At 41.4% G+C, this 18607-nt stretch overlaps 1 long non-coding RNA gene across 1 annotated transcript in view; it reads right to left on the reverse strand.

The window, feature by feature from the left end:
• LOC139034460 (uncharacterized) overlaps nt 1–10110 on the reverse strand; it is a 109758-nt gene extending 99648 nt beyond the window's left edge. Inside the window, exon 1 of the long non-coding RNA XR_011486986.1 lies at nt 9800–10110. This is a non-coding gene — a long non-coding RNA (uncharacterized lncRNA). The remainder of the gene's footprint in view (nt 1–9799) is intronic.
• Between the last annotated feature and the right edge of the window lie 8497 nt (nt 10111–18607).

Below are 18607 nucleotides of genomic sequence, written 5' to 3' on the forward strand. Positions count from 1 at the left end.
GGCAGGTTCTTTACCACTAGTGCCACCTGAAAAGCCCTCTAATAATCACAGTTGCTGATAATTAGAGTAAAAGAAATACTTTAAGAAATAATTATTGAGATAATAAAAATAAGTGTCCTTAATATCGAGTAGTTAGTGCAAGTGACAATGAATAAAAATGTATTCTATTGCCCCCTGCTCTAAAGTTCTTAAGAATACTGACAATTTTCCATTCCTTCCTTTAGGGAAGAAAAAGAAGGAAAAAAAGATGAACTTATTTGGAATCCTATGTACTTTGCCCTTTAGAACTAGATGGTGTTACTGAAAGTAATATGGATCCTAGCACATTACAATATATAAATATCAGACCTGAATATAAATGTGCAGTGCAAGTTTGGCCTTTGGGAATGTTAAAATGCTTGATGAGCCACAAACACATAATAAGCTTAAAAAAAAAAAAGGTGGTCCTTCTAAGTTATGTTATGAGCTCACGAAGAAAGAACAATGTCTTATTTGATGTCTCAGCAGAGAACACTTACTGTATGTTGAAGTTCAATAGCTATCCAATTTTAAAAAAGCTTTGTAATATTTTTGATCATGAATTAAATGATGATGAAAACCAACACTTCAGTGAATGGTAATGGCTGTTTGATAGAGAAGGAGACATAAACTTGATACTATGCAGTATTTTACTCAAAAACATATTCAAAAATCTTTTTGTATCTTTTGTGTTGTTTGTAATTTAATTAATTTATTTAGTCTGCAAAATGAGTTCTTAATCTGTATTTTAATTTATTAAAGTTAATATATTAAGTTCATGTATACACTCATTTGTTCACGTATCTATAGATATCTACCCTTTTAAAAGAAAAGAGTGTCCCTGTTTCTTTTTTCTCTTTTCTTTAATCATCCCAATATTTTTACCAAATGTATCTCCACCTCTTGCCCCACTGGTCATTCTTTCGTAAGGCCAAGAAGCCTCTATGTCCCCACCTCCCACTCTGTCACTTTTAATGCCATGACAGTGACTATTACATTTCTATCTCTATCTCCTATAGTCTTACTGTCTCCTACTACAGACCTGTCTGCTTTGATCTCCAAGCCAGTCTCCATGGACATTTATCCTTTTCCTGGTGTTGGGCTTCTCATAAGCTAGCATTTTATCATGGACAGCCTTGTTTTCCCAGCTTCTTCATTCCATTTATTCAAGGCTCACCTCCCTCAAGAAGACTTCCTCAATTTGGAAAGGCAAATGCAGTCACTCTCACGCCAGTCCTCTCTCCATTCTTCTCATTTCAGCTAGTGTAAGGGGTAAGATCAGGCTTATTACGACAATGACAACCTTCTCTGTTTAGGACATCGTCTGACTCTGAAGATATCAATAGGTAAAACACAATCCTTGACAAAAAGCAGTTTGAAATCTATTTGTGGGAGAAAAGACAGGGATGGATGACAATATTGCAGAGTATTAGCTAAGTCCAAATTAATATAGTAGACAGGAATGTATAGTAGAGTCATAATGTACTCACTGCAACTCAGATATGTCTGTGCACACATACACACACACACAGAAAATACTCACAAATACTCACACACACACAGAAACATGACTTTTCTTTAGTTAGCTTCATCATGTTCTAGTGCTGTTTTCCTTGTGTCTCAGATGGCAAAGAATCTTCCTGCAATGCAGGAGAACTGGGTTCGATCCTTGGGTCAGGAAGATCCCCTGAAGAAGGGAATGGCTACTCACTCCAATATTCTTGCCTGGGAAATTCCAGGGACAGAGGAGCCTGGCAGACTACAGTCCATGGGGTCACAAGAGTCAGACACAACTAAGCATGCACACACACTCAGCAGCAAGATAGGGGCTCAAGTTTTCTAGTGAGGATCACCGTTCTGGGCTCATCAGTTCCGGTTTGAGGACCTGGACTCTCTCCTGCTGTATTCACCAAGTGCGACACTGCCGCCCTGGAGTAGATACCGCCCAACAGTGATGACCACCATCGGGTCATCTTTCCGCTGATTGGACACCCACTTTGGTGCTTGATGACACAGCTGAGACACTCTTGAGACTTGAAGTCCTCCTTCCATCACTCACTTTAAGTGGTTCCCTTGAGATCTCTTGAGGTCCTTCCACCCCAAGCGGATTCTTTCATAGACACACTGACTCAGTATCAGATACCTTTTCCTTGTTCTCTGGTGTCACAAAGGAAATGCTGGGAAGCAATTATGTCTTACACAGGCCCTGGATGCCAAGAGAGGGATAAAGGAGGAAGGAGAAGGGAGAAAAGACAGGGAGTTTCACCAGGAAGAACTGTAAGCCTTAAGTCTGATTTTTTAAGGATTGAAAGTAGGAAGTTATAAATAAGATGGGGCCACATTATAACTAGTCCTGTAGGCCTTGCTAAGGATTTTAGAGTTTATCCCACATGCCATGATTTTCAGCAGGAAGGTACAGAGTACACAGTATCCACCCACAGAGGCACAAGGGAAAACTGAAGCTCAGGGGGCAAAAGCTATAGATTTTGAGAGATCAGAGACCCAGAGGCTGAAGTGACATGGGCAGGGAGGGCCTCTGCTCTGGGACAGGGCCAAGTCAGCTCTTTTCAATGCTGCATCATTACTACCTGAAGCATAGTGAATAATTAAAAAAAAAAACAACTTTCTTATATAAATGTAATGAATAAATGATAGAAGTAACAAAATTTCATTGACAGTCCTAAAGAGATGGCTCTTTCAAGACTTCCCAGGTAGATGGGGATCCACCTGGCAATGCAGGGGACACAGGTTCAATCCCTCGTCTGGGAAAATCCAACACGCTGCACAGTGATTAAACCCATGCGCTGCACCCACTGAGCCCGAGCTGCACCCACTGAGCATGAAACGTGCAACTACTGAAGCCTGTGTGCCTACAGCCCACGCTCTGCAACAAGAGAAGCCACTGAAGCTCAGGTACCGCGAAGGAGAGCAGACCCTGCTCACCGCAACTGGAGAAAGCCCTGGTACAGGAACAAAGACCCAACCTTTAAAAAGAGAGAGAGAGATGGCGCTTTCAAGCTTTCCATGGAAAGCGGGGCTCCAGATTCAGAGAAATGGTGAGCTTTAGGGGACTGTGAATATACTCAGACTTCTGTTTAAAACTTACATCCTTCCTAGGGTAAAAAAGCCACATCCTGCCATGCTTCAGGGTTCCTGAACAAGGAGCTGAAAGGCCGCAGCACTGAGGACAGAGGGTTGTATCCTGCTTGTAGTTTAAGTCTGTTGGGAGACCCTGCAGATCGTTTGCTCTGTCAGTGGGTGTAACCAGCTGAAACCACTTCAGAATACAGCTGCCTTGCTCAGAAATGGCAGCGGCAGCAAGCAGAGCTTTCCAGAACAAGAGCATGCAGAGAAGTCCGTCTACTGCCCATTAAGTCATGTCACTCTTAGTTTCATTTGTTTTCATGCCCAGGAATTCCAGATTGAAACAACCTCATGAAGCACTTCAGTTATTTTAGTAACAATGCCCATCTGAACCTATTCTGAGGCTTAATCATTAAATTTCAAATGTTAAAAACATCTAGCAAAAACACGTTGAACCTGTGTTATCCTATAATCACTGGAGTGTCTGAGTCATGATAGTGAAGGCTTACATTATAAACCCTTCCCCAAAGTACGCAGGACTCTTCCTGCAACCAGGTGCCTGGTATTTTGTATACATAATTTCTTTGTCCTGACAGCTTACATAATAGCTACTGTTAACTCCATTTTACAAGTAAGGAAGACAAGGAAACAGCCTCAGAAAGCTTCAATAACCTATCCAAAGTCATTCTTTTAAAAATCTGGGAAAATTCTATCTCACTCCAAAAGGTCTGTGGCCCACCTGTAGCAGTCTCTAAGAAAAACCCCAGGGTCACTGTTTTGGCAGGTCCTCTCTTTGGGAGAAGCCTTTAAATGGCCCTTCCATGTTAACTGTTACGATCACTGTTTCTCTGCTCTGAGCACCTATGCCACCTGGTCTGTTACACAGATGTGAAGATGAAAGGGCTCCAGAAATAAGAGATGCAGAGAGGAATAGAATTGGGATGTGGCTTTTTTTTTTTTTTTTCCTCACGGCAGAAAAGCAAGAATAGGGGGATGCAATACTGCACCTGAGTATTTTTATTTTAATGATTCAGCAGACTTCTGGTATTCTCTTCTCAGACCTGAATGTCTGGTTCAAGTATCAAATGTTGAATTTTTGTTGTTTCTGTCTTATCAGATCAAACTGACTCACAAATACAGGTCAACCTTCTACAAGCTCTTTCAAGTTGTTGCTTTCTTTAAAAAAAAAAAAAATACTGACTTGAAAAGTTACAAATAAAATACCATTAAAGAAAGAGAAACAAGCTAATAAGCACAAAAAAGTCACTCTTTTCAGCACTAAATGTTAAACTCACTAAATGTTCTCTGTTGACTTGAACTCCCTACAAAAGCTTTAAATATGTGGGGGCCAAAGGGCCACCAAATAAAATATACTAAGGGTCCTTTTGTTACTGAATCAAGTTTGTTTTGCCCTACATTCAGCAAGCCAAAACTCAGAGACCCTGAAGGTTGCAACAAAGAGAGGAGAGAGGCATTATTTGGAAAACAGGGGGATCATAGGTATCAATAGAATGTGAATAGTTATTTAGAGAAGAAAAAGTTTTTAAAACAGCAAGCTCTGTGGGCAAATATACTTGGAAAATGCTGTTACAAAACCAAGTTCATTTTGCCCATCATGCAGCAAGCCCAAGTGCTGAGATGTGGACACCAACAGTAAAGAGAGAGTTTATTTCGCAAGGCAGAGAAGAGACAGATAAACAAGTCTTAGATCTGGCTCCCCCAAGGCAAGGGGCAATCTGAGGTGGTGGGGGTCTAGGAGACATGGGGTAAGAAGACTGGAAAAAGGTGCTGTAAAGCTCTGTGGATAAAGAATCTGCCTGCAATGCGGCGGGGAACTGGGTTCGATTCTTGGGTTGGGAGGATCCCCTGGAGAAGGAAATGGCAACCCGCTCCAGTATTCTTGCCTAGAGAATCCTATGAACAGAGGAGCCTGGCAGGCTACAGTCCCTGGGGTCGTAAGATTTGGACAAGACTCAGCAACTAAACCACTAAGCTCCATGGGCTTGCAAAGAGTCAGACATGATGGAGAGACTGAGCACATACACACTACCCATGGTAATCACTACATTACCTTCATAAAGTGTTAGTGTGTTAGTCGGTCAGTCATGTCCAGCTCTTTGTGACCCCATGGACTGTAGCCTGCCAGGCTCCTCTGTCCATGGGATTTTCCAGGCAAGAATACTGGAGTGGGTTGCCATTTCCTACTCCAGGGGGATCTTCCCAACCCAAGAATCAAACCCAGGTCTCCTGCATTGCAGGCAGATTCTTTACTCTCTGAGTCACCCAGGAAGCTCATCTTTATAAAATCTGAGTGCAATTATCTTGGGACATTCCTATCTTAGAGACCATATGTATCCAAACATTCAGAGAAACAAAACAGAAAACTAAAAAACCCAGTTGGATGGATAATTTACTGGAGAGAGTCAGGGATAGACCAGCGAGCTTGATGTGACTCTGACTAGGATAGAAACTGACATTCTTCAAGAGCCAAAATGCTCTCTCTCCCTGCTCCTCTCCCTCTCCTTTCTCTGTTTCTTTTTCACACGGCAAAACAGAGGCATCATAGGCCTGACTTAAGTTCAAGAATCCCTTCAGTTCAGTTCAGTTCAGTTCAATCGCTCAGTCGTGTCCAACTCTTTGCGACCCCATGGACTGCAGCACGCCAGGCCTCCCTGTCCATCACCAACTCTCAGAGTTTACTCAAACTCATGTCCATCGAGTCGGTGATGCCATCCAGCCATCTCATCCTCTGTCGTCCCCTTCTCCTCCTGCTCCCAATCCCTCCCAGCCATCAGGGTCTTTTCCAATGAGTCAACTCTTTACATGAGGTGGCCAAAGTTTCAGCTTCAACATCAGTCCTTGCAATGAACACTCAGGACTGATCTCCTTTAGGATTGACTAGTTGGATCTCCTTGCAGTCCAAGAGACTCTCAAGAGTCTTCTCCAACACCACAGTTCAAAAGCATCAATTCTTCGGCGCTCAGCTTTCTTCACAGTCCAACTCTCTCACATCCATATATGACCATTGGAAAAACCATAGCCTTGACTAGACGGACCTTTGTTGGCAAAGTAATGTCTCTGCTTTTGAATATGCTATCTAGGTTGGTCATAACTTTCCTTCCAAGGAGTAAGGGTCTTTTCATTTCATGGCTGCAATCACCATCTGCAGTGATTTTAGAGCCCAAAAAATTAAAGTCTTGACACTGTTTTCACTAGAGTCCCTAAATTTCCCAAACTCCATTTCGAAAGGCTGGAAAGAAGGAATCTTATTGGCCCGGGCCTGGTCAGATCGTCTGTAGGTGAGTGGGCAGAGCCAGAACCCGCGTCTCTGAGAAGGAGCGTGGATGTCTCATCCCTCCAGAAAATCTGAGGGGGCCCTACCTCCTGCTAGCAGGCAGAGGACATTAAGTTACGTGTATTCCGTTTATGGTACTAGTGAAAGTCACCCAGTCGTGTGCGACTTTTTACAACCCATGGACTGTAGTCCGCCAGGCTCCTCTGTCCATGGGATTCTCCAAACAAGAATACTGGAGTGGGTTGCCATTTCCTTCTCCAGGGTTCCATTCCGACCCAGGAATGGAACCCAAGTCTCCTGCATTGCAGGCAGATTCTTTACCGACTGAGCTATGAGGGAAGCCCCCCGTTTACGGCACGCTATAATTCATTTCCAGTGTGTGGACTAGTTTTCTTGTCATATAAACAGTAACCACTACACGGCAGAAGGATTCATTTTGGCACAGTTCTTCAAAAGATACACAGAATTCTTTAACTCACTCCCACCACCAGCACCCATCCACCATTCCCACTTCCTCCCTTCCCATGTGTCACCTCCCCTGCAGCCTAACATCACAGATACCTGTAAACACAAAGAACATATATCATTGGCCTGATAGCAAAGAGAGTAATAATACCTCCCTCTAGCTTTTTAAGGGATGCTGTTGACAATGAAGGCACTACTGTTTATTGAGGTGGCACTTTGAGTTTCCCAGAAGATAGTCACTGTATAAATAGAAGGTATTATTACTATTATTACCACGTTTAACATGTGGTTAATAGCGGGAAAAGTTCTTTACAGTCTTAGCTGCAAACTATAGCTATAAATTCTTCCCTTCTTTAAATCTCTTCCAGAGGCTCTGAACAATGATACTAGAGTAACAATTCAAGTACATCACTGTTCTTAATGAATAACAGCACTCTTGATTAATGGCACTTGTTCAACATCACACTGACAGAAGTATGAAGTGGTTAAAAAAAAATGGAGTTTCTGCCTACCGTGATTTTTTTCGCTACTAAAAAAAAAAAAAAGGCATCATCAGCACTGAGTTTTTTTTCCAAGCTGAACTTTTTTTTTTTTTACTACCTTTTTGTCTATTCAACTGCAGTTGTATTTCTCATTCGACAAGTACTGTGCTTTTGTCTCACTGGTGCTTGCTATCAGAGTGTTATCACTCAAGAGATCTGCCATTGGACCTGCTAAGCATCTCCGCAATCAGCGTGCCGGCTGCTACCGTAGCTCGAGACCTCTACCCAGGGTGGAAGAGGAGGGTGGGGAAAGGTGGGGGGGGGGGGGGGCAAGCATTGCTGACAGGCACACACTGGTCACAGCTGACAAGGAACAGCCAGATGCTGGGAATATCTATCACGGGGCCATTGGTGAATTGTAGGTGACTGGAGGCATACTTCACGCTGCTGTATCAGAGTTTATGTATTTTACTAACCTTATTTCATTGGGTTGAAGCTATACAGTTTTATGAGCCCCCCAATCCTCTACTAGTTGGAAATAAATTCCTCCTCAGCTATATATCAGAGGATGACATTGGCTGTTGGCCCATCTCTCTGGGCAAATGCTCTGCCTGTATTTCTTCTTTTTCTTTGAGCCTGGGGGTAGGGTGCAGGGGTGTGGAGGTTGGGAGTGTTTCTGCATGACATACGGGAAGGAAAAAGCCTGTAGTTCAAGGTGAGGGAGGTGGTGTGCAACCCAGACGCCAGCTTTAGCCTCTTGTCCCATCCCTGGCTTGCAAATTGTTCAGTCTGCTGGCTATTTGAATGGTTAGCACGATTGTCAGCTATCTCTGCACTCCAGCTTTTCTCTCTCCTGGCAGGAACATCTGGGACCCAGACTTTACAAACAGTAATAATAACCCTACTTTAGCTTTCACATTTTTGCAGTTGTTATTATGTCATCATGGTAAATGACCATAATTGACCCCCACAATGAAATGTTGCCAACATTCATATGAATAGCAACTGCAATCGTGCAGGCTAGCAGGCATGTGCCTTGCAAATAAAATTTTTGCTGAATGGTCGAAATCTCAGGTTCGTTTGGGGACCTAAGTATTTCTGAGTTATAATAGGAAATGATTTGTTTCTGAAACTGAAGAGCACTGCATACAGAAACCTAAATAGGAGGTTAGGCCTAAGTTAAGTATTAAAGGGAGATTTCTAGAATTTTCAGGAGCCTTATGTCTTTGAGGTCTGATTTAGATGAGTCAGGAAGCATGGAGATTTTGTAATTCTATTTCTCATCCAAAGGGCACACACAAATTACACACACACTCTCACACTCAGGCAAATTTAATCATCTCTACCATTCCAGAGTTAGCATACCTTTTCTGACCTTCTCCAGAAATGGACTCATTAAGGATATAACAAAATAGTGAAGAAAGAAATGACAATGCCAAGACACATATCAATTATCTGACAGTAACTGCATTTCAATATTGTGCTCGAGATGCTATTCCAGTTAAGTTTGTCTTGACAGTTTTCAGCCAATTTGACGGGGAAATCAAGATCATTTCAAGATGTTTGTTTCAATAAATGAATGAAATCTCTCCTATCCTATTTCTAAGAAACCTAGCTTATCACAGAATGCCTATGTCTCATCGGGCTCTTTTCTCAAACTGAGCACAATGCCCGAAAGTAAAACACAACCTAACACAGAAAGCAGGGACCTTGAAATTAACTTCATGTAGATGGAATCTAAAGAAACCTTGTTGGTACAATCATTTTCATCCAGTTAAAATTACACAGAATTTTGAAACCTGCTCCAACATCTCTTAATTCCTCCTCATGTTCCAGAAGCAAACTTTGCCCCAGTTCTGCTCCTTTACTTAAATGAGAATACCTTTAAGGGAGAACAACCAGCCACCTCACATCATTTTTGCAATAGAAATTAAGATCATGAACTTTTCCTTATTATCAGATAGTATAAATCATTCAACTATTCCTGATATTCCCAAATTATAGGGAATTTCAGAAAGAACTTTGTCTGGACCGTTTCTAGCATTGTAGGTCCACGGTTAAATAGTGAGTTTCCTGTGATTTCCTGCAGCACGAAGAGTTATCCCACAGGACAACCTAGGACAACCACTGTAAAGAATACAATTGCCTTCAGACCAATTCCTCCCTTTAAAAGATTCTGTCTCCTATTTCCCCTATCAACTAGTGGTTTCATTTGGTCAGTGGCCCCTCAGAAGCGGCCAGAGACCCGTGGTGTCCCCTACTCCTCCCCACCCCTCAGGACAAGCAGATTTTCTCCCTTCCTCCTGTCTCTCTCTCAACTCATCAAAATGTCCCCATCGGGTAGTGCCCTCAGTGGTCCTGCAATCTTTTTGCTGCAACAATGCATGAATAGAACAGACTCAGCGACGCCCCTGGCTCCAGCCTCAGACCAGCCTCCAACCTTTTTTCCACCTACCTGTCTCTGGGCTTCTATCTTCGATGGCAATTTTGGACCATTTCTTCCATGACATGGTGGAGGGGAAGCACCAGGGCGGCCAGCGTCTTTTGAAAATGCAGGACAAACAGAAGCGTCTCGAGACAAATGCAGAAAAACCCAGGACACTCTGGAAGCTGCCGTTCTCATGAGAAGACCCCGAAGCACGCCATGTTGGATCTGCACAGCCCGACTTCCGCCCGCCAGGCCCCCACCGCGGCGACTTCCTGGAGAGCCCGTCCTACCTGAGCAGGGGAAGCGCCCCAAAATGGCGACCACCTGACCAACCTCCACAGGCCAGCTGGGCCCCAGGCCTGGGTGAGGGAGTAACGCTTTGAAAGGCCTCCTCTCGAGCATCGACTAGGAGCCTGTGGAGCACCCCCGAATGTCAGGGCTTCTGCCTAAAGCCCCTCTCTGCAGTCGTTAGGCAACTTTTAAAACCTGGAATCCTCTCCCAAGTCTTGAACCAAATTGAAACAATAAAGCTTTTGCAGCGAAAGGAAAAAACAGGAAAACATGTCCCCATTACACTAGTGTGGCAAGGCTAGATATTACCAGAAAACTTATTTACCAAAAGACTTATTACCAGAAAGCTTTTATTCACTGGACTGTGAAAAGCTGTAACTCTCCTAATGAATAATTTCAATTTTAAAAGGAGTTTATTAACTCAAATGAATCTCTTATTTTTCCAATGGATAGAGATATTTGTTCAGGGAAAACTCATCTACAGGACTCCCCAGGGTCTGCTTTGGCATGCTGAACATCAGCAACTTGATATCCTATTTTTGAGAAGTTCCCCAAGTTGGATTTGTATTTCAATGTTGAAATGCAAACATCTTAACCTTCTTAGTTTTACTCTAAGGTGAGTTAAGTAGGAGAAGGAAATGGCAACTCACTCCAGTATTCTTGCCTAGAGAATCCCGTGGACAGAGGAGCATGGGGGGCTGCTGTCCATAGCGTCACACAGAGTCAGACACAACTGAAGCGACTCAGCATGCGTGTATGCATTGGAGAAGGACATGGCAACCCACTCCAGTATTCTTGCCTGGAGAATCCCAGGGATAGAGGAGCCCAGTGGGCTGCCATCTGTGGGGTCACACAGCGTCGGACACGACTGAAGTGACTTAGCAGCAGCAGCAAGGTGAGTTAAAAACAAACAGAATAATGACAGAGGTACATAACTTTTCTTAATTGCATTTGTTTGACTCTTTCTCTTTCTTCTGTTACCAGAACAGAAGGGAACTAGTAAGAGAATGGCCAAAGGGCAGATTATCACTGCCTGGTTGGATGCTGGCTGACTGTTGACCAAGCAACTGCTGGATCACCTCTAACTGGACTTACCAGTTACTGTGGGCAATAGTGGTGCTCCTCTTGGAATCTTCAAATGGAGAAAGTGTGTGAAAGTTGTTCTTGCTTTTGTTGAATTTTCTGAAGCTTGTGAATTCCATTATTAACTCAGTGTGGTGTTGGTTTGACCAGGGGAAGTATTAGCCACAAGCCTGGACTACCAGCCTCTGTGGTCACCTCTCATTCCAGTGGGAAGGAATCTTCTCTTTCTTCCCAGTTGGCCATGGACTGTCCCACCCACTATCTCTGTGTTCTGAGTCTCTTTCCCTAACCAGTGACTCTTACTTAATAGCTAGGTCACTGCCTAAGTCAAATGTGCAAAGAAAAAAAACAAAAGCTTATTCTGTGTTTTAAAGATACTGATTAATCCAAATAGCTATTGTATTTTTTAAATGTGTGATTATTTTCTGTACTTGAGTTAATCTTATTTCTTGAACACCCACCTATGACTTATATGTGTGAGAAATAGTATCTCTTACTGTCTTGCAGTTACTATCTTGAATTCTTTCATTTCAAGGTAATCTATTTGGGGGTACACACTTAGTCTTTCTTAGTTCTTCTCTTACCCCTTAATTACCCCAGTTTTAGCACTAGGGTATATAGAAGGTGGGTTATAGTCCTTTGTTGGGGAGAAAGTAATAAACTTGCAGTGATAGTCTCATGTGTTGTACTCTGGATCTTGGAAGAATTGGGATAAAAGTGGCTAAATCTCCTGATACATCATGTTCCATGGCTGATATTCATGGTCCTATCAACTTGCTTCTAGTCTCAAATACCCTATATTTTGAAACTTCTTCTATGCTCTACACCTCTGACTGGTTCAGTGATAACACTATGGATACTTCTGGACCATCTGCATAACATGTGCAGCCATGGGGAACCTGAAGTTTTATTTCTTGTTGATTTCAATAAACATGTCTTCTACTATGCTTGTGGTTGAAAATGGTTCTAGGATAAATGTTTGGTTTCTCCCAAAGGCTTGTATCATCCCCTTGACCAGTTCTAAGAAAATAGGCCACTACTCAGATATACTCAGATTCCTTCATTTATCTCTGGATGTTTCTCCCCAGCTTCATTCAATGCTACTTGCCAAGTCTGGCCTGGAGTGGGAACCCTGGAGGCACTTGTCCAGCTGCATATTTGAACTTCTCTCTCTCATAGCCTTTCCAGTTCCCCAAGGGCTGGGTTCTAACCGTGTAGTAGGATCTTCCTTTATATTACATTCATGACACCTGATAAAACTGGGAGCTCAGTGAACTCGGAAAATCTTTTTTTTTTTCCTTCCAAGACTTTCTGGCTTTTAAGATGATTTCAAACTAGACACTCAAAAGTTCTACTTTGGTAGAGAAAAACTGAATGTTGGCTCTTTATTTCTGTTTACAGTTTGCCTATTTCCTGCGTAATGTTTCCAGATAAAAATGAATGTTTCTTGATAATTAGAAGGGAAGTCCTGAATATGAGAATGCTCAAGAAGAAAAGTGCAGTAATATTTTAAAACAATATTATTTCTGTTACATATGCTTAACACGTCTAACTGATGCTGTCTCCCATCTTCTTAGGTGGCTCTCGGGAGGAGATACTCTCACAAAATGTTATGTTGGATGAGAATTTACCCCCAGACCTCTCTAAGTCACAGTTCTGACCCCAGTCTTAGACAATTGTTAGTGAGTCAGAGAATAGCTTGATGCCTTTTTCTTGTCACCACTCAGAGAGCTCCACAAAATGCTGGGATTATCTTATTCATGTCTGAATCCACGAAATCTAATAGAAACATTAGCCACTGGTTGAAATTGATCCCATTTTATTAAGTACTCCTGAAAATTGAAGTGAATATTCTCCCTAACCTGACAGTCTGTTTTAAATAATTATCATTTCTATAGTATTTTAAAAATATTTTTTTATTTCTCTACCTGCTCTGGGCCATCTCATTTAAACCCATGAATTTAATATGCCTGATATACCAATGATGCACAGACTGTATCCCCAGCCCACATCTCTTCCTTGAATTCCAGACTGCACATCCAATTGGCTACTTGACCTCTTTACATGATTATCTAAGACTGGAAAACTGACCTTTGTCTCTCACTCTTGCTGCTCCCATAGCCTTCGCCATCTCTTTCCCTGCCTCTTCAGCTTAGAAACTGTATAGTCATCCTTGGTTCTTCTTTCTCATACCCCATATCCAGTCCATCAGAAAATTCTATCTCTTTATCTTCAAATAATTATTCCTCGTTCACAAGAATTTAATTGCATTTCCACCACTGTCATCTTGGTCTAAGGTATCATCATCTCTCACCTGGACTATTGTCATTGCCTCCTAACTAGTCTTCTTGCTTTCAGTCATTGCAAATAAGCAATAGCTTTTATCCTTTCCTTGAAGAAAAAAGCCTCTACCAAGATGCTTAGAAGGATGAAAATGGCTGACCTCTTGCTACTTCTATGACTTTATCTCTTACTATCCTTCCTCCTGATTACTCTCCTCCAGTCTTACTGAGTCCTTGATAATAACCAGCAAGCATGGTACCACCTCAAGAACTTTGCACTTACTATTACTTTTGCCTGGAATGACCTTCTCTTAGATACCCAAATGATCACTTCTCTCCTTCTTCAGGTCTCTGCTTAAATGTCTATGAGGGAAGCCTTGCCTGACCTCTCTAAAATAACACACTGTCCTTGGGTACTCCCCATTCCCCTTTCCTGATGTGTTATTTTTCCATAGCACATACAGTTATCAAAATATTATACCTTTCCATAAATACCTATCAGATGTTTACCTTCTCCAAAAAAGAACCTGTGCTGTGCTGTGCTAAGTTGCATCTGACTCTTTGCGACCCCCATGGATGCAAAGCCCACCAGGCTTTTCTGTCCATGGAATTTTCCAGGCAAGAATACTGGAGTGGGTTGCCATTTCCTCCTCCAGGGGATCTTCCCAACCCAGGGATTGAACTTGAGTCTCTTGTGTCTCCTGCACTGGCAAGTGGATTCTTTACCACCATGCCACCTGGGAAGCCCACATGAATGCATGGATGGATACAAAGATGGACAGAAAAAAGAATAGCTTTCCAGATGGGACCAAGGCATTATGGAACACTAACATTCATTGCTTTATACCAGCAGAGTTTATTGGCATTTGTAAGGATTTTCTGGAGGTATTCTGAGCTAGAGAGGGAATATTTTAAATAAAATTACTTATTTATATTCACTTATTTGTTGTATATTTATTAACTGCCAAACCTTGAAAGTTCACCAATGAGCAAAATAGACATGATCCTTGCCATTAAGGAAATTACATGTGAAAATATATTCCAAGATTAGAAATAGCTTCCAAGTTATTATAAGATATTAACAGAGTTAGTATTGTTTTAAAATATTTCTACACTTTTCCTCTCTTGCATTTTCATATATGGGATACAAAACCTTGGAAGCATTGAGCCTAGTTACACAGCTACCCACTGTTCTAAATTGGCCTTTTACAACAGTGATAAGTAAACTTCTATTTTAAGATTGTTGAATCTCCTTTTTTATAGGAATATAGGATTCACTTTAATTTATTTCCCATGGTAGTAAGGTTATGCTCGTGGACTTCCCTGTAGCTCAGATGGTAAAGAATCTGCCTGCAATACAGGAGACCTAGGTTCAATTCCCAGATCAGGAGGATCCCCTGAAGAAGGGAATGGGAACCCACTCCAGTATTCTTGCCTGGAGAATCCCATGGACAGAGGAGCCTGGTAGGCTACCGTCCATGGGTTGTAAAGAGTCAGACACATCTGAGTGACTAACACTAAGGTTATGCTCAAAATCCTTCAGGTTAGGCTTCAGCAGTACATGAACCAAGAATTTCCACATGTAAAAGCTTGATTTGGAAAGGCAGAGGAGCCGGAGATCAAATTGCCAATATTCACTGGATCATGGAGAAAGCAAAGGAATTCCAGGAAAACATCTACTTCTCCTTCACTGACTACTGTAAAGTCTTTGACTGTGTGGATCACATAAAACTGTGGAAAACTATTAAAGAAATGAAAGAACACCCTACCTGTCTCCTGAGAAACCTGTATGTAGGCCAAGAAGCAACGGTCAGAACCAGGCATGGAAAAACTGACTGGTTCTAGACTGGGAAAGGATTAGAACAAAGATGCATATTGTCACCTTGCTTATTTAATTTATATGCAGAGTACATCATGTGAAATGCCAGGCTGGATGAATCATAAGCTGGAATCAAGATTTCTGGGAGAAACATCAACTTCAGATGTGCATATGATACCACTCTTATGGCAGAAAGTAAAGAGTAACTAAAGAGCCTCTCGATGAGGGTGAAAGAGGAAAATGAAAAAGCTAGCTTAAAGCTCAACATTCAAAAAACTAAAATCACTTCATGGCAAATGGAAGGGGAAAAAGTGAAGCAGTGACAGATTTTATTTTCTTGGGCTCCAAAATCACTGTGGATGGTGGCTGCAGGCATGAAATTAAAAGACACCTGCTCCTTGGAAGGAAAGCTTTGACAAACCTAGACTGTGTACTAAAAAGCAGAAACATCACTTTGCCAACAAAGATCTATATAGTCAAAGGTATGGTTTTTCCAGTAGTCATGTACAAATGTGACAGTTGGACCATAAAGAAAGCTGACCACAAAAGAATTGATGCTTTCAAACTGTGGTGCTGGAGAAGACACCTTTGAGAGTCCTTTGGACTGCAAGGAAATCAAACCAGTCAATCCTGAAGGAAATCAACTCTGAATATTCATTGGAAGGACTGATTCTGAAGCTGAGCTCCAATACCTTTGGTCATTTAGTGTGAAGAGCCAGCTCTGGAAAAGACCCGATATTGGGAAAAATTGAAGGCAAAAGAAGAAGAGGGCAGCAGAGGATGAGATGGTTAGATAGCATCACTCACTCAATGGAGAAGAATTTGAGCAAACTCTGGGAGATAGTGAAGGGCAAAGAAGCCTGGAGGGCTGTAGGCCATGGGGTTGCAAAGAGTCAGACTCAACTTTGTGACTGAACAACTAATTAATATGCACAGTTTTCTGAGTTTAAATGATTATAGCATTAACCAGGCACATGTAGAATTTTATTTTTATATTCCTTTTTACAGTTAAGAAGAGAAAATTCCTTTATTGAATCTGGGCAGCTGTTTGCCGATCAAATCCTTGCTCTTACCTCCTTCCCAGACTTCTACCCAAGCTGGAAGAAAAGTGATACTCAAGGTGATCTGATCTTAGTAGATGACAATTGATGTATTCAATCCTTTCCAATTACGATCACTATTGGGCACTGTTTCATCACTCCATTTCTAGAGCAAAACTACAATTCCCACTTTTCACTGATGCTCACTCCTCTATGCTGACATGAAAAGTGGACCACAGTCTGCTCTCATAGCATCACTGGTAAAGGATATTTTTGCTTCATCAGACACTTGCAGCTTTCTCTCTTTGTTCCCCTTGTGCTCTGTTGCAAAGAACAACCTGTAATAAATTGTTCCCACTTCACTACCAAAAATAAAATCTTCTTTTAAAACTAAATACATTCATTTCAACTCTGATAATGCCAAATTTGGCACAAAAAATTTAACAGTTTCAACCTCAAAATCTCCTCAAAACAGTGGATACAAGAGTGTTTAAAATTCAGGCAATATTCTCCTGTGGAAAATGTTCATATGTTAGAAAGACCCTAACAATTAGGTATCTAGATCCCATTCTTCCCATCTCTACTGCTATCACCACACCTCCATACTCAGCAATCTGTCCTCATGTGTCTTTCCATAGCTCTTATCATTGGCATCGTTCATTTAGAATTCAGCATGTGATTATGAATATAGTTGTTTATCTTTTTGAGTGTAGGTCTCTCTCCACATTTAGCTTGTAAGACAGGCACCATAACATGTAATCTGATGTAGCCCCAGCATCTAGCACAGCCCCTACAGGAACCCACTGTGCTCGGTAAGAGTGGAGTGGTGATGCTATACCTAAACACTGTTCTTCTCATGGAGCCCAGTGTTTCCAGGAAGCAGGACTGGGAAGGGAAACTTAAAAGAAAAGGGGACACTTTTCTCCACTAAACACACACACACATATAAATTATTCAGTGATTACTTAAGGAGGTCCATGGTATTTTATTTTTCCCCTGATGAACCAGTGTTTAAGGTTATGCTGCTCCCCTCAGGACACCTCTTAAATTCAAGTTCTCAATTTAATAGGCAGTACTTGAATCTGATAATCTCAAGAACATGATATCTAATATCTAATAAGGTATGGGCCGTATTTTATAAGAGTATTAGCATAGGTAAAGTTCTCATTCCTACCTATGTTCAGGTGGAAAATATTTGAAAGCTCCTTTTCCCATGTACTTTGCTGATTTGCAATGATCAGCTTTACTATTATTTATTTACTTTGGTTTACTTTGTCAAAGTTTACTTTATGACTGTAAACAATATAGAGAATTATATTACTTTGATATATCTCAAAGTCTGGAAAGAACTTGTACCAATGTGATATTCCTAACAGATGTTTTTTATATAAATACCATGTAGAGGCAGAAGTCAGGATAACTCAGGCAAAACAAAAATAAGTCTGCAATTAAAAACCCATCTAAAGGGAACTTTTCAACTGTAGTTCAGCACAATGTCTTTAAAGTGAATTTCATAATTCATCAGAAAGGCAGTGTGGCAAATGGGTTAAGGAAACAGGCAGTGGACACACACTTTCTGGATTTAACCCCAGGTCTATCACTCACTAGCTATTGAAACTAGAGCACATCATTTCTGGGTGCTCCTATTTGTTCCATAGAAAAAACTGGAGGGGAAGAGCATCTATCTGACAGGGTAGTTCTGAGGACTGGGTAAAGGGATGTATACAAAACATGGAGCAAGTAGCCTGACACGTGCTAAATATCAAAGAGTGTTAGTTACTATTTCGGGATGGCAAGTATTCTAGGTAAATCAAGTGCTGAATCTCCATTTAACTTTTCACTTTCTGATGAGAGAATGTCAACCAATATTTTTGTCCTATTTGAAGATTTAATTCTCTCTTGTCATCTCCAAGGGAGTTCCACATTAAGAAGAAAATAACCTCAGTACTGAAAGATGGGCGGGGGGTGGGGGGGGGCGGGGAAATCTGCTGTGATTCTTCTTTTCCCCAAATTATTAACTGAGAGTTTTAAAAAATTATTCACACTTAATGTTGCAATGCATTGCCTACATCTTTCGTCTTTAGGAGGACTGACTCAGGGATAACCCTAGGGTTAATCATAAAACAGAAGAGTGGCCCTATGTCCCATTATTTTCTCTTCCCCTCATTAGGGTGATCTATCCTGACTCCCATTTCCACTGTTTCAGTGGTCATCCAAGCTTGAAGAATGCCTACTAAGATGCTAATTTGGTATTATTTCTTCAAGTATAAAATTTTCATTTTAATAGAAAATACCTAGAAGGGAAAATGTTAGGCTGGTT

Source organism: Odocoileus virginianus, chromosome 3 (genome assembly GCF_023699985.2).
Source record: "Odocoileus virginianus isolate 20LAN1187 ecotype Illinois chromosome 3, Ovbor_1.2, whole genome shotgun sequence".
NCBI lineage: Eukaryota > Metazoa > Chordata > Mammalia > Artiodactyla > Cervidae > Odocoileus > Odocoileus virginianus.